The sequence below is a fragment of the Lepus europaeus genome, chromosome 18 (assembly GCF_033115175.1).
Source record: "Lepus europaeus isolate LE1 chromosome 18, mLepTim1.pri, whole genome shotgun sequence".
Classification (NCBI taxonomy): Eukaryota; Metazoa; Chordata; class Mammalia; order Lagomorpha; family Leporidae; genus Lepus; species Lepus europaeus.
The window spans coordinates 75,306,323-75,330,953 of NC_084844.1; positions in this window are offsets into that span (position 1 = coordinate 75,306,323).

The following is a 24,631-nucleotide window of genomic DNA, read 5'->3' on the forward strand; positions in this document are numbered from 1 at the left end:
TATTTTTTGGATACTAATGCATGTATAAATATGTAGTTCTTATTAAAAATGTTTTTTAAAGATTTATTGACTTATTTGAAATACAGAGTTACAGAGAAGCAGAGACTGAGAGAGATCTTCTATCTGCTGGTTCACTCCCCCAAATGGCCACAAAGGCCAGAGCTAGGCTAATTCAAACCCAGAAGCTTCTTCCAGGTCTCCCACATGGGTTCAGGAGCCCAAGGATTTAGGTCATCTGCTGCTGCTTTCCCAGGCACATTAGCAGGGAGCCGTATCAGAAGTGGAGCAACTGGGACTTGAACCAGTATCCATATAGGATGCCAACACTGCAGGTAGCAGCTTTACCCACTAAGCCACAGCTCCAACCCCTCTTAAAATTTTCAATTGTAGTATATCAGTGATTTAGTGAATGATCTAATTTCTGATTCCGTGAAGCCCTAGGAACCTTTTTTGGAGAAAGGATAAACACAGGGAAGAAAGGAGCTCGCAGGGAAATGTTCCTACATAACATTAGGCAGGCTTTATCATAGAAAACTTTGTAACAAATTTCAAAGTTGCTATTTCATTTGGGTGACTTCACAGCAATAGCTTTAACTCAGTTTTAAAATGCTTCCAAGAAAATGTCTTCACTTAGATTGAGTGCTATGGATTTCCTTTGCAGATATGGATTTAATGTTCCATTTAAGACATAAACAGAATGAAGTATGCCCTGGGATGCAGTTCTTCGGGTTTGGGAGCATTTTGTTTAATTTTATTTTTTGACTTGTAGTAACTCTGACTTGATTATACCAGGCTGTCATTTTAGGAGAATTGTTTTGTGAGAAAGTTTGATAATACATAACTAAGATTTTTTGGTGCTAAAGATTAAGAATAGGAAACTTGTGCTTTCATTATAGTACATTTTGAGCTTATAAATAGCTCATTTTTTTCTTGACAGGCAGAGTGGACAGTGAGAGAGAGAGACAGAGAGAAAGGTCTTCCTTTGCCGTTGGTTCACCCTCTAATGGCCGCCGCGGCCGGCGCACTGCGGCCGGCACACCGCACTGATCCAAAGGCAGGAGCCAGGTGCTTCTCCTGGTCTTCCATGGGGTGCAGGGCCCAAGCACTTGGGCCATCCTCCACTGCCTTCCCAGGCCATAGCAGAGAGCTGGCCTGGAAGAGGGGCAACCGGGACAGAATCCAGCACCCCGACCGGGACTAGAACCTTGGTGTGCCGGCGCCGCTAGGCGGAGGATTAGCCTATTGAGCCACGGAGCCGGCCAGCTCATTTTTAAAATGTAATGGAAGAACCTTAGCATATCAGTATTGTTAAAATTATCCCTAAATAATAATTATTTGATAAAATATACCTTGCAACAATTTTAGTCGAAAACTACTCTGACAGCATGTAGAATATACAGGTTTTGTTCTTAAGATAGGAAGAAGTAATTCAAACAGAAAACAAATGTGAAAAATCATCATTGTCTTTATTACTATCTTATTTTGGGTGAGTCATTAATTTCCTTCAAAAAATAATATAATTGTTGTTGAGTAGTGATCTGACATCTTACTGTTTTATGCCATGAAATGTGCTTCTATTCATGTCATTAAATAGGAATTTAAATTGCATCAATATTGAGACTATATCCATATCCATTTTATTGTGTTTTATGATAAACATGAAGATATTGGAGGATATTAGCCATTGAAATAATGAGTAGATATTTGCAGTTTAGAATTTTAATGGAAAATGGCATTTACATAGATTATTTATCTATTCTTTTATTTAAGGAAAACATGCCTACCATAGTTATGACTGGGCAATGCCGTATTACTTTATGCAGACACTGTGAAAGCATTGGCAGGCTAATGGGATAAATCAGAAATTTTTGAAAACAGTTTTTAATACATTTATTTGAGATGTGAAGGGACAAGTGGAGAAAGTGGAAGAGGGAGAGAAAACAGAGCAGTGTGCTACCATTGATTGGTTCACACCCCAAATGCTCACAACAGCTAGGGATGACATGCTGACATGACATGACAGCTGGGAGCCAGAAATTCAATTTAGGTCTCCTGTGTAGCAAAAAGTCAGTAACTAGAGGCATCACCACTGCTTCTCAGGATCTACATTAGCAGGAAGCTCAAGTCATATGTCAGAGCTGGGGATTTAACCCACATGTTCCAATTGGGAACATAAGTGCCTTTTATGGTTTAAAGGTGAGCCAAGACACTCTGGCAAAAAAAAAGAAGAAGAAGAAGAAGAAGACCTAAATGAAAGATCTCTGCGAGTGAAATCCCAGTGGAAAGAACGGGGCCATCAAAGAAGGAGGTACCTTTCTCTGAAGTAGGAGAGAACTTCCACTTTGACTATGACCTTGTCAGAATAAGATCAAAGTTGGTGAACCCTAAAGGCTTCCATAGCCCTGACAACTCATGACTAGAGCCTCGGGTGATTACTGACACCATAAACAAGAGTGTCAAATTGTTAAGTCAACAACAGCAGTCACTGTGTACTTACATCCCATGTGCGATCTGTCCTTAATGTGTTGTCCAATGTGAAGTAATGCTATAACTAGTACTGAAACAGTATTTTTACACTTTGTGTTTCTGTGTGGGCGCAAACTGATGAAATCTTTACTTAGTATATACTGAATTGATGTTCTGTATATAAAGATAATTGAAAATGAATCTTGATGTGAATGGAATGGGAGAGGGAGTGGGAGATGGGAGGGGTGCGAGTAGGAGGGAAGTTATGGGGGGGAAGCCAATGTAATCCATAAACTGTACTTTGGAAATTTATATTTACTAAATAAAAAATTAATTAAAAAAATAAAGGTGAGCATGGAGAAATGTAAAACCTGACATGTATTATGAAAACTATGAGAGACAGGTGACAGCACCTGAGGCTTAGAGAAGAGAAAGCCTACATTTGTTTGAGGATAAAGAATATTGAAAAATGGGTGAGACTCACTAAAAACATGGAATTTGCAGGGCATTTCATGCAAAAGGAATGTTTTTGTAAAGAAGAAAGAAGGGGGCTTACCTGGAATAAAGTTATCTTTCAAAATTGTGGGTTTCATATTTTTGCACTTATATTTTACTAATTACATGACCATGTGTCTATAAACATATTCATATTATAAAGTAATATATTTACCAATAAGTAAAGCTATTTTATTTATTTATTTTATTTATTTATTTATTTTTTTTACAGCTTATGGGTTACAATGGCTTCCCCCCTCCCATAACTTCCCTCCCGCCCGCAACCCTCCCCTTTCCCGCTCCCTCTCCCCTTCCATTCACATCAAGATTCATTTTCAATTCTCTTTATATACAAAAGATCAGTTTAGTAGATATTAGGTAACGATTTCAACAGTTTGCCCCATATAGCCACACAAAGTGAAAAAACTACCGTTGGATTACTAGTTATAGCATTAAATAACAGTGTACAGCACATTAAAGACAGAGATCCTACATAATATTTTTTTAAATTAATTTTCTATGCCATTTCCAATTTAACACCAGGTTTTTTTTTCATTTCCAATTATCTTTATATACAGAAGATCGATTCAGCACTTAATTAGTAAAGACTTCATCAGTTTGCACCCACACAGAAACACAAAGTATAAAAATACTGTTTCAACACTAGTTATAGCATCACTTCACATTAGACAACACATTAAGGACAGATCGCACATGGGATGTAAGTACACAGTGACTCCTGTTGCTGACTTAACAATTTGACACTCCTGTTCATGGCGTCAATAATCTCCCTAGGCTCTAGTCATGAGTTGTCAGGGCTATGGAAGCCTTTAGAGTTCGCTGACTTTGATCTTATTCCAATAGGGTCATAGTCAAAGTGGAAGTTCTCTCCTCCCTTCAGAGAAAGGTACATCCTTCTTTGATGGCCCCGTTCTTTCCACTGGGATCTCACTCACAGAGATCTTTCATTTAGGTCTTTTTTTTTCCATGGTGTCTTGGCTTTCCATGCCTACAATACTCTCATGGGCTCTTCAGCCAGATCCGAATGCCTTAAGGGCTGATTCTGAGGCCAGAGTGTTGTTTAGGACATCTGCCATTCTATGAGTCTGCTGTGTCTCCCGCTTCCCATGCTGGATCTTTCTCTCCCTTTTTGATTCTATCAGTTAGTATTAGCAAACACTTGTCTTGTTTGTGTGATCCCTTTCACTCTTAGACCTATCAGAGCCATCAATTGTGAGCTGAAATTGATCACTTGGACTAGTGAGATGGCATTGGTACATGCCACCTTGATGGGATTGTGTTGGAATCCCCTGGCACATTTCTAACTCCACCATTTACGGCAAGTCCGATTGAGCATGTCCCAAATTGTACATCTCCTCCCTTCTCTTTTTCCACTCTTAAATTTAACAGGGATCACTTTTCAGTTAAAATTTAAACACCTAAGAATAATTGTGTGTTAATTACAGAGTTCAACCACTAGTACTAGAACAACAACAACAACAACAAATACTAAAAAGGATAAAGTACTACATTGTACATCTAGAGTCAGGACAAGAGCTGATCAGGTCATTGTTTCTTACAGTGTCCGTTTCACTTAACAGGTTTCCCCTTTGGTGCTGAGTTGTCACCGATCAGGGAAAACAAATGATATTTGTCTCTTTGGGACTGGCTTAATTCACTCAGCATGATGTTTTCCAGATTGCTCCATCTTGTTGCAAATGACCGGGTTTCGTTGTTTCTTACTGCTGTATAGTATTCTATGGAGTACATGTCCCATAATTTCTTTATCCAGTCTACTGTTGATGGGCATTTGGGTTGGTTCCAGGTCTTAGCTATTGTGAATTGAGCTGCAGTTGTTATCAAAACAGCATGGTACTGGTACAGAAACAGATTGATAGACCAATGGAACAGAATAGAAACACCAGAAATCAATCCAAACATCTACAGCCAACTTATATTTGACCAAAGATCCAAATCTAATCCCTGGAATAAGGACAGTCTATTCAATAAATGGTGCTGGGAAAATTGGATTTCCACGTGCAGAAGCTTGAAGCAAGACCCATACCTATCACCTTACACAAAAATTCACTCAACATGGATTAAAGACTTAAATCTATGACCTGAAACCATCAAATTATTAGAGAGCATTGGAGAAACCCTGCAAGATATAGGCACAGGCAAAGACTTCTTGGAAAATACTCCAGCAGCACAGGCAGTCAAAACCAAAATTAACATTTGGGATTGCATCAAATTGAGAAGTTTCTGTACTTCAAAAGAAACAGTCAGGAAAGTGAAGAGGCAACCAACAGAATGGGAAAAAATATTTGCAAACTATACTACAGATAAAGGGTTGATAACCAGAATCTACAAAGAAATCAAGAAAATCCACAACAACAAAACAAACAACCCACTTAAGAGATGGGCCAAGGACCTCAATAGACATTTTTCGAAAGAGGAAATCCAAATGGCCAACAGACACATGAAAAAATGTTCAAGATCACTAGCAATCAGAGAAATGCAAATCAAAACCACAATGAGGTTCCATCTCACCCCAGTGAGAATGGCTCACATCCAGAAATCTACCAACAGCAGATGCTGGAGAGGATGTTGGGAAAAAGGGACACTAACCCACTGTTGGTGGGTATGCAAACTGGTTAAGCCACTATGGAAGTCAGTCTGGAGATTCCTCAGAAACCTGAACATAACCCTACCATACAACCCAGCCATCCTACTCCTTGGAATGTACCCAAAGGAAATTAATTTGGCAAATAAAAAAGCCATCTGCACATTAATGTTTATTGCAGCTCAATTCACAATAGTAAAGCTATTTTATATTAGTGTTACACAAAGTAGACCTAGACCTCAACAAGCAATGTTAGAGAGATAGAAAAAGCTTTACAGCATAAGATGTAAAATCATTATGAGGAGATAATACTCAAAATGAATGCCCACAATAGCAGAAAAACTAAAAATACAAAGATGTATCCATAAGATTTATATGTAGAAATAGATCCACAATTACAACTTGAGATTTTTAGTACCCTTCTCTCATGTAGAAAAAATTTCAGGAAAGATATAGATGTTTTCAATGTTAGCTACTAAATTTATCTAGTTTATATTTATAGAGCACAACATAAATTATTTTGCAATATACATTTTCTTATGATCTAGATGAACTGAGATACAATTTTCATTAATAGGATTATGAAATAGCACTAAGAAGTTAGCTGTCTCCAACTTGATCTGTAGAGTCAAAGCCCAATGATATTATCACTGGATAAAGCCCCAAAATGCCCAAAAGTCTTTATCTTGACTTTTCTGCAAAATGCTAATGTTTCCAAAACATCTGCTGCCTTTATAAGTTGATTTTCATGTCTTCAGTTATGTTCTTGAAGAAATGGAATTAGCAGCCATGCTGAACTGGTCCAAACCCTACCAAAGAGCAGTACCTGTGCATATGGGTCAAGATAAATCCCAAAGTCACCCTTTACTTAATATCAATGCTAATATTTCTGCTCCAGGAAAACCATAAGCCTCATGACTACAACATGCAAAGCATATTTTCAAATTCTGCCTGCATGAGCTTATACTTTGTAAGCTTATACATTATACTGCTTCTGTATGTAATGGCAGACCTTCACCATTTCGATATACATTCTTCATCCAAAATAAGGGATACTAGTTTTCCATGGCTTTGGAAATTATTTCCTGTGATCTCCTTATTTTCTACAAATACTTTGTGTGACAACTACTTCTGGTAAAGGTTTTTATTTCCATTTACTAAGCAGCAAATGCACTTTGGATAGGTAACACTATTCTAACAGCTTTTCTTCTTCTTGATAAAAAATAGTAGGTTGACTCTAAAAGATATCAATAAATTAAAACACTTAACATAATTATACAGGAAGAACAAATTTGGACTTACTCTGAATTCTCAGTAAAAAAGAAAGTGTACTATCAGCAAACACAGAGATCAAAGAAATAAAACAGAATTCAAAATAGTTGTAAATTGTAAAAGAAGGATTTTTTTCAAACCTTAAGATGTCACTCAACAACAAAATCAAACAAAAACTATTGGAGGAATTGGACAAAAACATGCAACCCATCTTCTTTAACTTCTTTCTCATGTTATATACAATATTTGTTCAACAAGATCACCAAGCAAAGCATAAAACTGAAAATATATGTATATATATAAATATTCTAGTACAAATCTGAGAAAATGTCTTCCCAACCTTCGAGTATACATCAAAAACACTAATTATAACATTATATATATATATATATATAACATATATATATATCTTTATCTTTGAGAAACGTCATCAAAAGTACTAAGTAAAAACTGGCAAACTATAGATCGGAAGAAATTATTTGTATAACATATATCTGGCAAATGACTTGGAATTTGTAAAAGACTTATAAATTATAAAAGACTTGACAAAGACCAATATGCGTATTGAAGATGATAAAAATACTACTAATCAGGAAAATGACAATTAAAACGATAAATGCAGGGGTAGGCGTTTAATGCAGTGGTTTAGTTGCCATTTGGGATGCCACAGCCCCTATTAAAAGTGCCTGGTCCAAGTCCTGGCTGCTCTACTGCACACTCTGGGAAGCAGGAGATGATGGTGGTTCAAGTACTTCAATCCCTCCCTCCCATGTGGGAGACCCAGACTGAGGACTGGGCACCTACCTGGCTTCAGCTGACTGAGCCCTGGCTATTGAGAGTATTTGAGGACTGAGTCAGCAAATGGAAAATTTCTCTCCATCTCACTTTCTGAATCTGTGTACCTCACTGCCTTTCAAATAAAATGAAAATAAATCAAATTAAAAAATAAAACCATAAATGCAAAATCACCCCCACTAATGTGACTAATGTTAAAAAAAACTGCCATCAGATGTTAATCATGTGAAGAACTTGAACTGATGCAATGTAGATAGGAATGCTGAATGGTCCAATCACTTTGGGAGACTGACAGATTCTTATATAGTAAAGCTCTTACATACTCTGTACTCCAACAGTTCTACCCATTGGTCTGTACTCAAGATAAATGAAAACATATGCCCACCAAAAAAAAAAAACTCTCAGAAAAATGTTTATACAAGTTTTATTTATAAGAACCTCAATGATGAAACAACCCAAATGGTTTTCAAAAGGCGAATGATAAACAAATTTAAATATATTCATAAAATGGGATATAATCAAAAAGAATGAATCACTACTGGATAAAAATCCATGAATTATGAATCTCAAAATATTTTGCTAACTGAAAAAAGCTTGGCATAAAGAATATTTATTTTGTGATTTTTTTTTCTATGGAGAATAAGAATGGATCAATGTGAATCTGTGATGATAGAAATCATAATTGTGATTTTCTCTGGGAAAATTGACTAAGAGTATTAGAGAAGTTTCTAAGCTAATAGATATGCTATACATCTTGATTGGAGTGTTAATTGATTCATGAGCCCAAACTCACTGAATTCTTCTCTTATTACCCATACCTTGTATTTAAATTATGCTTCAGCAAAAAGGTCAAGAAAAGGCAAATATTTAGTGAAAGGGCTAGTGTTCCAGTCAAAATAGATTACCCAGGCTAGCATAAATTGTGCCATTGTGCACATTTAATAATAGTGCCCAACCACAAGAGTAAATTGCCATTAGCACTTCTTATTATAGACAAAGATACTCCCTTTACATGGGCCAGTTAGAAAAAAAAAGTTCTTCTTCCCAGGTTACCCAACTGTAAGTTGTATGTTACCCACTTTATACCAATTTAGAGAGATGCCTTTATGCATAGTATAATCTATAAACTGCTATACTGCAGCCTTGGACCTAGGTCGAAGTCACAAAGCAATGACTTCAGGTCCCATTACAGATGAACACAGAGCCAAGACAGATACCAAAGATCATTTATTGTACTGTAACCTAACTATGCTATAAAGGGGATTAGAGGCTAGAGTGTACCGGATTAAGGAAGATCATTTGAGTACTAAACTTGAGTGTTGGCAATGGGAATGGCTATTTAGGGTACACACACATTATTAAAAATTGTCAAAACTTCTGAACCGATGCTACATGGAGAAATGGGAAATGGAGAGAGCTTGTGGTCACCATGAGCAGGTGAGATAAGCTAAGGCTCTCCAGGATGGTAGCATATCCGTGGCTTAAGCCTATGCTCAGGCATCACAGAGAACTTGCTCTGTCATCGGATGAACACCTCTTCTCTATTGGATGTCACAGTCTTAAAAGTCCCCGTCTTAAAATATTAGTGGTCCTATGAAGTTAACATTTGATTAGTCTCCAAATTCATGCTGTTATATCAGAGATGTATACAAATTTATGTTGGGATATAGATAAATAGCTGGCTGATAAGGTAACCAAGAGACAATCATTACCTTCAATATAAATACACTAGAGGGAATTCTTTAGGGAGGAATACATTACAAAGAGATCAACATGGGTATAAACATATTTGCACAAACAAGTATGAGAATAGAAAATTATTTTATTTAACCATAGTGTTGAAATTTTGTGTTATTGAATGGAGGAAGTTTTTAAAGTATGGATTTGGCATCATAATGCCTCAGATGGCATATTGAATAATTGAATTTTGTCCATATTTTAGATTTGATAACTGGATATCCTAGGGCTGAATTCTAACTATAGACTCTTCATTGACTCATGAAATGTGTTTAACAAGTTTTGAATTGTTGAAAATAGGCATTAGGAAATTTTTCATACAAGTCAGAATACAAGTCTTTTCTTTAATAACTAGACCCACAATGTTATAGCAGAGGCTGCTCACTCTGTCAGAGAAGATGTGCATTCATTACTCTGTATTACATGTTACTAGCTTGGCACTTGTTGGCATTTGTGTCAGTTTTCCTCACTGTGCATAATAATGTGTTGAGTAGATTAATGGATGGATTGCTTAGTAGACTGATGCATTGGAGGTAAAGTAGAAAATGGCAATAAAGAGCATTAAGTTCTCTAGTTAAGGTCTAACACAGGCTTGCAACATAACAATGACTATGGGAACAGAACAGAGGGAATGGAATCCAAAAGTACACACAATCCAGGATACATATAATGAGTCGTTTGGATAAAGAGAGATTGCTTAGTGAAGATTTTCATAATTATGTGGATCACTAGGATTAATCATGGTAAGGTTAAGGCTCATTTAGACATATTTTTACATGTAAATTAGTCACTCTTACATTAAATATAAGGCATAACTCTTAGCAATCCAGGAAAAAGGAAAAGATAACATCAGCCATTATCTTCAAAAAAGAGAAAATTAAATTTGGGTGACAAAGTGAAGAGGAAATAAAGGTATTATCAAAATAACAGATGTTGGGGCCAGCATTGTGGTGTTGCAGGTGAAGCCAACACCCATGATGCCTGAATCCCAAATGTGCACCCCTTTGAGACCCAACTGCTCTGCTTCTGATTTCAACTCCCTGCTAGTGGCCTGAGAGAATTGGAAGGTGGCCTGTGTGCCTGGGCCCCTGCCACCTACATGGGAGACCAGGAAAAAGCTCCTAGTTCCTGGCTTGTGGCCACTTTAAGAGTGAATCAGCAGATAGAAAACCTGTCTTTCGATTTCTCTCTTTCTCTGTGGCTCTGAATTTCAAATGAATAAATCAATCTTTGAAAATAAAATAATAAAATTAAATAAACAATGCCATTTTTTGCCATCAAACATTTAGTTCATGTTCCCTCCTCTTGAGGCTCAAACCTTGCAAATGGTAATTTTAAAAATAGAGAAAACTATACATCTGCATCCCTGCTCATTCCTAGATGGGGTTTCAAAGTGTTGTTAAGAGTGTTGGTATTGACTGTGCTGACTCCATTTGCCAGGTAAGCATAAGCAAAAAAATGGCTAAAATTTTCCCTAGTATCTGTGTGATGTTCAAGTGATCTGGAAGTCCCACACTGCCTTTCTGTAAGTATTCTGTGAAGGTTTATGGACTTGGAAGTGATTGGGGAAGGAGGAAATGGCTTTACTGAGTACACACACCATAACTAAAGAAGAAAGGATGCACTTCTTCCACAGATGTAGCACAGCGCCACAAAAGCCAAATGGGGCAGGTGGTACCTTAGCACTTCACAATTCTGAGAGATGATCACAGATAAGACCCTTCTCTAAAGGTGACTGTAAAAACCCTGCACATGCAACATTGATCTCTTTCTCTCACTTGCAACCAGAATAGATACATTATACAATCACAGGACATTTTGCGAACAGGAGCGATGGAAGGGGAAATAAAATCTCTGAGGAAAAAAAAAACCTCCAATATTCAAAATACGCTTGGCTACACAAATAACTGTTTAAAATCAGAAAAAAATAAGAAAGATATAATTAGTATCTAATGTTATATAAAAGGAGATAGTTATTTTTCTCAGATATTATCTGGTGGGGGATCAGAAGGATAACATGGAGGAAAAATAAGATTAGCTATAGAACCTAAACAATCTACAATTTCTTTGCACATCTTCCAAGGTGAAAGTACGTGTTGGGGGCCGCCATCCAGACTCAGTGAGTTAAGCTGTCGCCTACAATGTCTGCATCCCATATCAGAGCATCAGTTCAACTCGTAGCTGCTCTGTTTCTAATCCAACTCCCTGCTAATGTGCCTGGGAAAACAGCAGCAAATGTCCCAAATACTTGAGCTTCTGCCACTTAGGTAGGAGATCCAGATAGAGTCTCTGGCTTCTGATTTCAGTCTAGCTCACTACCTAGCATCAGAGTCATTTGGGAGTGAAATATCACATGGAAGATCTCTTTCGCTATCTGACTCTAATTCTCTGTGTGTCAATCTGCCTGATAAATAAATAAAATAAATCTTAATTTAAAAAAGTACATCTCAAACCCACTAGGGAAAATGGCTAATAAAAAATAACTGAGTTTTTACTATGTCCTAGAATTGGTATAATGTGGATATTAACTTACTCCTAAGGTAAAAAAAATAAAGCAAAAATCTTTGAAGTGTATCTTGTCATTATAAAAATTTATGGATAAGTCTACTGAATCGGAAAATAAGGAACTTGTCCACAGATACCTGTTAAATGACAAGGCTGAGATCTGAGTACTGCAGCTTGACTTAAGTTTCTAGCTTATTGTTTATTCTGTTAGTTTATTCCTCTAAAGCGTGGGGAACCTTTTTTCTGCCAAGGGCCATTTGGACATTTATAACACCATTCACAGTCCGTACAAAATCGTAAACCTAAAATCAGCCTGCTATATATTCATTTAATTCACCAGCAGCTGCCTTGGCAGGGCCAGTCCAAATGACTTTGTGGGCATTCAGGGCCAGATGTTTCCCACTCCTGCAGCCTAAGACATGAACATAATGAACAGAGGAGTACAAGTTATAAGGAAGAAGAATTGAGTCTCATGTTTACTTGTTAACTTTTCTAAACCAATGGAATTTGTATTAAATTCTGAAGAGTGGATCTTGAAATATGGATTTCCAAATTACAGCCAATGCTCTATATCCTTGGGTTCTACATATACAGATACCACAACTTCAGATTTAAGTGTTGCATCTATACTGAACATATACAGATTTCTGTTTCCATATCATTATTTCATATACAATGTGATATAGTTAATTATTTGGAATTTAAATATAGTTGGTAAAATGAAGACATAAACAAGTCAAGCATAGGGATTTCCTTCTTCACCCCTTTTTTGGATGGAAATTCCATGGTGGAGGTAGAAGATTGCATAAAACAGGTGTTTTTAAAGAGTGAACAACTATACACTAGTAATTTTTACATTTACTTATTCATTTATTTTGAGAGATTCATAGACAAACAGATACTTACCATCTGCTGTGCCCCTTGATGTACATTAGTAGGAAGCTGAAATTGGGAGCAGAGACAGGACATGGACCCAGGCACTATGATATGGGATGTGAGCATCCTAAACGTGGGGTATTAACTGCTTAGCCAGATGCCCAGCCTCAAGCATTGATGTTTTTGTTCTTTAAGAATTTATAAATATGGGTGCTTTTTCTTCAAAAACTGTGTTAATGAACAACACATTGTCATCAGAAGAAATTGTTTTCACCAGTAGAAAAACATGGTATCATTTATACTCATTTGTGTTGTTTTCTTTATCAATAAAATAAGTCATTAAAATGGTACTAAAATAGACTTTAGAGAGCTCTTGATTTGTCATTCATTTTAAGACAGGTTAAGTTTAGGTTTTACTTTTGCTTTTAAGTTTGAAGTTCAAAAACTAAAGCAAGCCTTCCTTACTCAGAATTTATTCAAATAATTTAAAACTGAACAAGGGATACAGAGACATCTAAATGGAATGGAAAAAAAATCCATCCTGGCTTAGAGATTCAGAATGAATGGAAGAACTGAATAATTCTCTTTCCAGGAACTCGTGATGAGATTGGTCACTTTATCCTTTAAGGCAGAATAATGAGCTAGAACACTTCCCAATTAACCAGCATTCTTGGGACAAGTAACCAGAATTACTTTAGAAATCCAAGAAGGAAATTGAAGAGGCTTCAAACCTGAAAATGTGTGCCCCAGTCTGTGTGTGTGGGTGTGTATGTGTGTGTGCACGTGCGTGTGTTTCTGATAAAAATTGAAAAGATATAAATAGCCCTCCAAGACCCATAATTACAGATTAGGACATCCTCTTAAAGACCACAATAAAAATACTTAAAAGACAACCCCAGGTTAAAGTAACTAAGAGTTATATTCTTATTTATTAATTTTCTGTCTGGTCCCACAAAAACTGAAAATCATTGTAATTTCTAAATCCAATTTAATTTCTGGCAAGTTCAGATTGTGTATTTGCAGATTTGAGTGACTAGGGCATTTGTGGAAAGAATGGTACCAAGAGAGCAGAGGGGCTTCTTACTCTGACCATAGCACTTCATCTTAGATAACTGCAAGTCTCAAGGTCACCCAACATTATAGTTACACAGATATGGTACAATAGTTAAATTATGCAACGATTCTGTGAGCTAAATTTAAAAAATGTCCATCTTATTAAGACAGTCAGTGGTCTACAGCAGTGTGAATTTTCATCATTTGCTTAATGCTTTACAATTGTCCTACATTTCAAGTAACAATGTCTTGAAGAAAAGCACAAACATGCACAACACTTTGTACCATTCAGGAGCATCTGAAGATTTCTGACTCCTATGCTTAGGAAATATAAATAAAATATTTCCCTTTTAATTTATTTAACTATGTCCTTTAAATTAGTGTTAGTTTTCAGTTCAGAAATTCTTTTTTTTTTAAAAGTGTAATGGTTGCTTTTATTGGGCATTTCAAGTTGGATTAATTGTTCTTAGGATGAGTGTCTGTGGACATACATGGGAAATATAAACATGTGAGAGGATCCATTATTAAATGAGAAATATCATTACAATAAACTCATGCTTCTACTCACCTACAAAAATAGCTATAAGAATGATTATCTTTTAAACTTTAGGGCTACAGATTTTTTTTCCTCAGAAAATTTCACATCCCCGTGTCACTTCTCAGTCACTTTATCAGATTTTAAGGAATACAGCAGTTCAGATTGAGACAGTAATTAAAATTCTCATTTTAATTAGAAAGCCAATAACTAGTTTAAGACTGTATTTTAAGTTATATTTTTATATTATAATGTGATATGATATATTAAAGTTATCATTTTCTAGAAGTTACAGCATTCCAGGTATAGATTTGGTTGTTACGCTAAGACTCTTTGAACAGGAAGTGTTTGGAAAGTGAAAGCTCTAAAGAATGAAAAATGATATGTAGAGTGATTTCATAAACGTGAAATGTTTTAGCTTAAGAAGCTAATTAGCTGAGTAACACAGTTACAAGGAGCAGTTCTCCCTTTATTCAATTTTTAATAGCTGTGGCAAAAGGCAACATTAAATTCTTGAGAAACAAAGGTATTATTTACAAAATCTTATTTTTATCCCACCTAGAGTTTTCATTTTATGCCACCTAGAATATTCATTCAATATATGATAATGTGAAAATATACATTACTAATATTTAATGAGTAGGTAATTCACCAAAATGTATTCTAAGCAACACTATTCAATATTGAAAGATACCTGTATCTTCCAGGCAATTAAATCTACCATTTAAAGGTTTATTTTTTTCAAATTCTTAAAAATTTTAGTCATTGCTAAGAAAGCTCTAAAGTAAAGCATTCTCACAAGACATGAAGGGAAATTTAATCTCAATCATTATTGCTTAAAGTGTGGAATACTGCAATTTATTGGAATAGAAAAATGCTGAGAAATTTCTCCCTATATACCTTTTTTTCTAAAATATAAAATGCATTAAAGTAATATGAACGCAATGTGTTATCCTTATCTTACATCTTGGTTTACAGTTAATGGTGTATTATTCTTACCGTTGCCCAGAATGGTACAATGAATGAGAATAATTGCCTAGAAAATTAGTGAAAGATGACCCAAGCACTTGGGCTTGGCTCCTGGTTGGTTTCAGAATGGCCCAGCCCATCCCCATCTCTCTCTCTCTCTCTCTCTCTCTCTCTCTCTCCCCCTCTCTCCCTCTCTCTCTTGCTCGCTCTTTTTCTGTGTGTATGTCCCTCTCTGTAATTTTTACTTTCAAAATAAATAAATCTTGGAAAAAAAGAGAAGATAGTAGATGTAAATGTTGTGGGCATTAGAGGTGGAGAGAACCCCTCCTCCTACACACATATACACACACATCTCACTTTTTCCAGGCTTTTGCCTCCATGCATGAAAGAATTCACAGAGGACATACAGATAGAGGGGAGCAGCAATGTAAGACTTAGTTAAGATAAAGGGAAAGTACAGACTCAGGCAGGAGTATGGGCTACCTCAGGAGAAAATGAGTGCTGCCACTTACAAGATTCAGGGTCATTGTTTTATAGCATGGGGTGGTGCCCAGGGTGGTTCCCAACTGAACACAAAGAAGGCAAGGTTTGAGGCAGGGATGTTCTGCATTTGATCTCTTGGAGTTTTGTGACATCTGATGCAGGTGTGGCTGCATGTGTAGGATCTAGGAAGTATCATGGCATCTGATGCATGATGGGAAGCAAGGTCCAGGTGCATGATGGGTAGTGGGTGCACTGAGCAACTGTGTTGAAAGGGGGTAGGGTTTGGGTGGTATGATAAAGTCCTTAGTTTCTCCTTGTCACCTCCCCAACTACATCAGAATTAGTCTACGTGGCAGGCAAGTATGGGTAGTGCAGAGTAGAGATGCAACTGTCAGAACTGAGCTAACAGAGGGTGCCCCCAGTAGTAAAACATCTGTAAGTCTCAGAACTGTCCTACCAGAAAAGGGCTAGTGTGTTCCCTTCCAATGGCTGCCACAAGTTTCAGATGTTCACAACTAGTGTCAGGGTACTGGAAAACTGGAAGGCTCTGGAGGGGAATCTAGTTCTGGCATCTCCAGTTTCTGAGGCTGTCCTGTGCCTCCGCTGTGTATCCCTTCCATCCTCCAAGGAGATACTGGATGGGTTTCTTTCTAGGGTATCACCATGATGCTCCTCTGCCTCTCTCTTTAAAGGAGTTTTGTGATTTCACTGAATCCAAGTCACACTGGACCAGCCAAGGAATTCTGGTTCCTCAGTACTTGGGGACAAGTTAACCTCAAGGATTTTTTTCCTTCAAGAGGGGCAAGTCCTTTTGTCCTGTTATCAAATGATGAGTCAAGTGGGGCAAGGATAGTTTCTGAATCAGTTTATGGCAATGTCTACAAAAGCCAGAAAAGCAAAAGGAATATATAAAAATATAGGTAAAAGAATATGAATTGAGCACAGAGTACTAGGAACAAAACAAATCTGTGCAGCCATGGATGAAACTGTCCAAAAATTGTCCAGGAGATTAGTTCTTTAAAGGTGACACTCCATGGAGTCAGGATGCCCGTCAACAATCAGCAATGGCTTTTTCCCTTAGGCAGGGCTTCTGTTAGCCAAAGACTTTTCATGGGGGATACTCACAAAAGTGTGGGTCACTGTGAGAAGTATCTTGAAGAGCAGTCTGTAGGCACTGGTATTTAGACTCCAAGAGTCTGTATTATCTCAGCTTCCAGATGTTAATTTTGTGAGGAAAAGTCCCAGATACCAGTTATCTCATTTGTATATTGGCACGTGGTAGTCGGTGTGACTATCAGCGAGGCATTTGGCTCCATTTCAGCTTGAGTCATAAGAGGAAGCTCAAAATGAAGTCAGAGCTGTCAACACAATCATTTTACTTAACTTCACAAGAAGCATAACACAGTAGACCCACATCTAATCTCCTTGGATGCTCCAAGGTAATCTCCTTACTCTAATGTCAGTTGATTATCAATCTTAATTTTTGACAATAGCTTTAATTTTCCTTGCCATGTATTTAGAACATGCACAGTTTCCAAGGATATGGCCATGTGGAATGAGCATGGTAGTTAATTCTTTCAGGGCCTTTCCTACATATAATGGCCATTTTATCTTGACACTTCTTGAATATTCTCCTGCAGAAAGTGATTATTTAAGTTGTCTTAGATGCTTTCTTGAAGAAGAGATACATGGAAATATTAGATTCTAATATTGCATACACTGCCCATTATTTGCATGTCTGGGATCCACTCATGTCCCACTATAAAGGCAGTGGGCACTCCTAATTGTATTCATTAAAAAAGGGCTCTGGAGATAAGAACTGCTGCTTATAGACACCATTGATCTAATTCTAGGACTGTAACTTATTAACATCATCTTCTTTCTCTACCATTGTTTTAGATATCCCCAAATAGCCAGCACATTTTGTATTCCATATTACTGTATTAACCCCTGCTTTTATCCCTGAGGAACTGGACCCCTGGCCAATGGTGCCCTTGTCAGGGTGTGGATGCTGTATTTGCCCATTAATGCTTAACCCTGGGCATGAAGCACTAGGAGGCATCAACTCAGTGAATGTCCTGAGTTTTAGATATAATCTTCCCTGCCCCCATTGTGGAGAATTAACTCCTCATCTCTTCTCTTGTGAAACTTGAATTATCACTGCCTACAATAACCGGTTTCATTTCTTGCTGGTCTCAAGCATAGCAATAACAAAATGATCTGGTGGCAATCTAAGCTTTGGATTAATTTGAAACTTTACTATTGGTCAGTTAGGTACCAAGGTAGGGGATGACAGGATGTGTGGATTCAGGCAATAAGAGGTCCCATTGTATAGAATTTTAAAACATTGATTAATTATTTTCATTTTGGTCCACATTTTATTACCAACACACACCAGGCATTCTAAACATAGAACTTATAAAGTTCTCATCGTTTTCAGGAATGAACACTTCCACCATCTCCCCCACTTTACCTTCTTTCCCATCCTTGATAAACATAGCTGTTTCTGGCTGCAGCACCCATATCATTCCCTCCTCACCATCACTACCAAGAAACAGCCCCTCCAGTAAGGAAAAGGAGAGCAAGACACAGAAGAGAAAAGGTACAAACTCACAGCTAAAATGAATTTATTCAAGGGAGTAAATCCAGAGAAGTGACTAACTGCGGGTGTGTATCCAAGGCAAATGTGGTGGAGAGCAAGCACTTGGTTTATATAGCATAAGGTAGCTGAGGGACATGAGGGGGAAGGCATTGCTGAGTTGGCTTGTGTGGGTGTTCTTCCTCTGGGGGTCGGTGGTCTGGGAGAGTCAAGCTGGTGAGAGGAAAAGCAGGAGGTGGGGTAAGTTTAGAGTATTTGAAAAAATAGCAGGAAAAGAATATTTCAGTGGGGCTGGAAACTGAGGTCTATTTCTTGTCATGTAGACTAGAGGCCAAAACAGGTCTAAGGCTTTTGTATTTGCTCCATCACCTCCAATGTAGTAGACATGATTCCAGTGCAGATTTCCCAGTAAGACACTGAAACTAAGGATTAGAGAGTCATAGGTAATACTACCTTTTTAAAATTTTCCTAAACTAGTGTTCATTTTGTTGATGGAATTGTAGCACCACATAATGGCCATTGATTCAAAATATGAGGGAGATATTGGGCCCAGAGTAGACATAGAGTTAGATGGGAATAAATCAGCTGCAAAATTTTCTACAATTTCTGTTGCTAGCCCTGCAGCTTAGTTCATATCAATCCCAGTAAAGAAAAATCACTGCTTTCTGCAGGATAAAGGAGATCCCTTAGAATGAACTTGATCTCAGGAATAGGTTGGCCTTCTAAGGAACGGTACAATCGTTTATGGGATGAGTAGGTTTTATCTCCCCAAAACTCTTGCAGCTCTTTAAACTCTCATGCCTTAATGTTAATAGTTGATGTGTTAAGGGTGGAGACTTCATCTAATAATGGTGGCTAAGAGGTGGAGTCAGTGGGCGCATGCTCTCAGAGAGTAGTTTTAAAGAGAAGTCTGATTTTCAGTTCAAGTTCAGTTAGGTGCTCTGCTTCCTGCCTCACCGTGTGCTAGTGCCCCTGCATCTGCTATGACCATCCTCCATCAGACTCGGAGCTGGGAGGGGGGAGGGCATCCCATCCTATATCCAAATTGTGAGCTGAAATAAATCTTTTCTTTCCCACAGAAGCTCCTCTCAGGTATTTATTTGAAGTTGCAAAAAGCAGACTAATACAAATCAAAAGCTCAGTGGTAGACTCCTTCCTGACAGAGATGGGGCACCTGTAGTAGTTGGCATCCTAGAATGAAAACTGATTTAACCACTGCCCCATCTGACAACTCCATGCCTCAAGGGAACTAACAAGAGACACAAAGATGGAAAAGTCCTGTCATAATTTCTATGGTTCTATCTTCAAACCTTCTCCCGGATCTACTGGTTTTAGGTCCCCTACAATCCAGTCAGGAAGATTCCTACTAGTCAGAAACAAATGTACATGCATTTACCTTAGACCACTTCTCTCTCCATATAGAAGTGACCAACTGTGCTGCTGAGAGGGCTGGAGAGATTTCAGTTTTGGGGTCAACATTGAGCAAAGGTGCAGTGGAGAATCAATCTGTTTTCAGTTCTCTTTAGTAAACTGAAAACCATCCTCAGCTTTATCCTCCTCTGATAGTAGGGAGTTCCACAGAAACCTACAGTTATCAGATAGTATAGAGGCATTAGGGCAGCTGGGAGAGATGTCATAGGCATCCAAGCTTCTCATTTCTGAAGCCTAATTATGTCTCTGGAACTGCTTACTCCCTGTCTTGATGCAGCAATTCCATTTTCAAGAAAGTGATGCTGTTCTTTCTCAAACTTACGAAACGGTGGGTCTTACAATATGCAGCTCATGATACTCAACTCTGGTACACAGTCAAGTAGTGTATGAAGGTCAGGCAGAATCTCTGCTTTGGCCAAATAGCATTATCAGGACCTTTTCTTCAAATGATGAATGGTTTTCTACTGCAGCGCCGTGGCTTGTACCCTGGGGTAAATCCATCAAACCACAGCTCTGCTATTTAGATTTTCCAGACTGTCTACACATGGTTCTTATCTTCCTTTTATATTCTAGCCTCTGTTGGGTCAGATGAGCTAAATTGCAGCTGTTCCAACTTCAATCTCAGTGTGCTATAGAATAACCTCTGTCTCAGGGTCCCATTCAAAATGTGTGGTTTTATGACTCAATAAATGAATCGATGTAGTGTAACTGAGTTAAACATTACCTTCAAAATGCAGAGTCTCAGAAAGCTCTGTCTCTTTTGTTTTGTCTGTTTTTTTTTTTTGATATGAAGTACAAGAGGAATTTTTTTCATTGTATTAGAGGAGGTATTCCAGCTTAGACTAGCAAATAGGAAGTAAAATCTCTCCCAAAAAGGCCAGATAGTATATTTTGTGGGACATAAGATATCTGTTGCAACCACTCACCATTATTTTGTGGCACTGTAGGAGAGTTAACAGCCTGGGGGAAACACTGTTGATATATATTGCTTTCCACCCGAGGTGCATGAAAACCGTTTTTGCTTCACCTCTCTGGTAGAAATTGAAAAGAACCCATTTGCTAGATTAATGCCAAATCTCAGAGTTTTAGCTAATCAATTTTTTATTTTTTAAAGAAGATACTAACCTTGGACAGCATCTGGGAGTGTAGCTATCATGGGGTTAAATTTATGGTCCACATTTTCTGCTGTGATTCTTGTGGCTTCTGTAGGGGACCTAATATAAACTGATTGTTATCAAGGTGGTGACTGCAACTCTTGCACCCTTTAATTTTTTGGACATGACACTGATCTTTGTCATTCCTACAGAAATGAGCTATTGTTGCTGATTTATTATTTTTTGCCAGTTGGAGTTAAGAAAAGAGGAATTTCAGAAATTTCTACTTGGCCTTTAGATGCTATAGTTGGTTGTTTTGCAAATGGGGGAATTCAAGTAAGGACTCTATTGCTAAGTATATCTATTGTTATGAAAACACAGCCTGGAGAAATAATTGTGATGTGCTTCATTAGACTACTGGCACCTTTAGTGAGATGGATTCTGACCTTTACTCTGTCACTTGGCCTTTGTAAAGAGAAGGAATTGTTTTATTTTGGTTCCCTGTTAGTGTCAGTCCATAGCTCGCATCCACAGTGTGTGAGAATTCTGAGCATTTTCATTTTGTGATGCATAGTTACTCGCACAAATGCATTTACGTCTTTTTGAGGAACATTACAAAAGCAGTGATTGTATATACTTGATATGGTTTTGGCACTTCTGCAAGGGTTTCCAGAAGCCAGTTCAGCCAAAGGGCTCTGGTTCAGGAGATGGCTAACATCTGAGACACTGTCAGTGACCCCGAACCTTGTTATGACATGGAAACTCAGCTCTCGCTCTTCATTTACATCTTTCCTATTCACTCACTTGTGCTCTTTTCTGGTGGATTATGTCAAGCAGCAACTTCTTTGCTCATTTTGAAATCGGACATTGAAGTGTCCCGGACCGCCCAGATAGGAAGAACCAGGGAGACTCACCGTAATGCAAAGAACAAAGGGACTTTATTAAGGGTCCAGCATGCTGGGGCCTGACCTCCCGTTCGGTGTAGTGCTGGGAGACCAAGACCCCCTTCTCTTTGTTCTCGGGGTTTTTATAGTTCCCAGGCAAACAAGTATTAGTACGTACGTCCACATTCCTCCCTTCCCCTGGCCCTGCAGCACCAAGGATGGCCCACCTTATTGGTTGCCTCCACCTGGTCCTGTGGACCAGACCAAGGACTGCCCGTTGTCAGGTTTCATCTTCTCAGACCAGGTGCATCCTGGGCCTAGTCAGATTTTTTGTCTTGTGAGAAGTCTGTCATGGCGTGGCTCTGGCCTCTCACACCGGCACAGATAAATGAGGCAGCATGGTACGTTTTAAGCCTTTATTTAGTGAGAAAGATGCATATTAGAGTGAGAGCTTTAAGGGCGAGAGAGAGGGGTAAATCTGGGTTCATACAGAGCACCAGAAACCACCCACCACGTGGAGGAGGCCAGGAAGCCTAGGGATGGTGGCCCGAGGGCTACATTCCCTGGGGGCGCAGGGCTACAGCCAGCCCCCTCCTGGCAAGAGGCCAGGAAACAGAAAAGAGAAGCCCAGGACACACCTTGTCTTTTAACCCACTTCCAAAGGGGAATGGTTAATTAACCTGATTGGATAGTGGGCACCCAGGTGCAGCCAGGTAGGGCGTGAGGTCACACAGAGGCGTGGTGAAGGCGTGGTCTTCCAGCTCACAAAGCTAATTGATTTTAACTTGTATGTCTGCCTACTTCATTCCCCACTCAGAGACTCCATCCCTTTAATCCTAAGAGGAGTTGATGGACATCAAATCATCTCTTCTGTAACCGCTTCCTCTTGGGCTTATTACTATTGGGGATTTATTAATAAGCATATGGTGATATCGTATGGCACCCCAAATTCCAGTAACATATGTGGCACCCTGGGTGGTGCTTCTGGGGAACTGTAAGAGGCCACATTTTCTTATATGTTTTAGGGGGTCATCTCTGATATCAGTACTAAGCACATTCTTTAGCTCTTTGAGACTAGATTTTTGCCTCCTGACAGGGACCACACCTTACAGCCCACTGATGTTGAGACTTTCCTCTTGGTATTACTATAGAAACAATGAAGAAAGGCAGGGAAATATAAAGGAAATAAACTTAATAATGGCATCTTTCTCAGAAGAGAATTTCACATGCTGCCTTCTAACAAGACAAAATGATTCATTTCTGCTAACTGAAAACATTCAGAGAATTTAGGAACTTGATATTGGCAAGACTCTCAAATGAAGTATAAATTGTAGACCTTGGATTCTTGTCTTTTATCAGATTTGACATAGAAGTTTTGATTTGGATTTAGCTACTTTTATAATTTCATTGCTTTTTTTTCAATCTGGGCCAGATTTATATCACGGTCTTCCCCTGTCCAGGGATGAGCAAACCGTTCAAGGTGATCATCAGCTTTCACAGATTTCTGGATTTATAGATGGTTGACCTCTGACCGTGATTTTCTTCCACTGATCTTTAAAAAATGGTCAGTTCAGGGGATGTAGCTTAGTAGTAAAGGCGCCTGCATCTCATAACAGAGTACTTGGGTTTCACTCTTAGCACTGCTTCAGATTCCAGCTTCCTGCTAATGCGCATGCTGGCATGGGAGAGGTGACAGCTCAAGTATTTGGATCCTTGCCCCAAGTTGGGAGACACAGACTGTGTCTCCAGCTTCTGGCTTCAGTCTGTCCTAGCCCTGAGTGTTGAGGACATTTTTGTAGTGATCCAGAGGGCAACCCCCCCCCCCCCCGCCCCGTCTCCCTTACCCTCTCCCTCCCTCCCTCTTATTTAAAGGCAGACTTTCTGCCTTTAAAATAAAAAGAAAAAACAATAATTTTAACATCAAAGTTACTGATTAAATTACAGTCTCTGATCGCCTCCCTTAAAGTAGGAAGATTGCCTCGGATTGTCCAGTTAGGTCCAATGTGATAATGAGGAACCTTAATAGTAACAGAAGGGAGTAGAAGAGGAGAATGTGCTAAAGTGATGTGGAGTGAGAAGGTCCTGATCCACCATTGCTATAAGATGGAACAAGGAGTGCAAATGCTGAGGAAGGGATATATCATCTAGAATTTGGAAAATCAAGTCTTCTGAAAAGAATGCAATACTGCCAACACGTTGATTTTAGTCCAGTGAGACTCCATCAACTTCTGATGTCTGTGATAGTAAGATAAGATACTTGCACTGTCATTAAGTTTTGAATCATTTTTATAGAATCAGTAGGAAAGTAATGCAGTCTCCAGCACTATGGCTTGCACAATAGTTTAATCTGTTTCCACAGCCAGAAAAAGATCTTTGGCAGAGGGTTTTAGGGGTGACAAAGTGTCTACTATAACATCTGTAATTATTTTTATGAGGTAACATTATTTTATAATAATAGTCAAAGTAGTTAAACAAGCGGAAAATGGAAAAGAAGAACTCTTATTTTCAGATGATACATTATGTTCCTGAAAAGCAAAGGCAACAAACTGATTTTTTTTTTTTTTGGTTTTTCAGGAAGTGATAAGGTGAAATGACTTGTTACAAAAATGAGACATGAAAATGAGTAACAGCCTCCTGAGATGAAGTGATGGACAGTGTTATATTAGTCTTCTGCTGCTACAAAATAAATTAACATTTACTATGTGTCTTAAAATGACACCCATGTTTGCTAGTTCAGCACAGTATGGCTGAGTTCTCTGCTCAGACTGAAATCAGGAGATCATCTAGCAGAATTCTCTTTGGAAGTTGAGGATC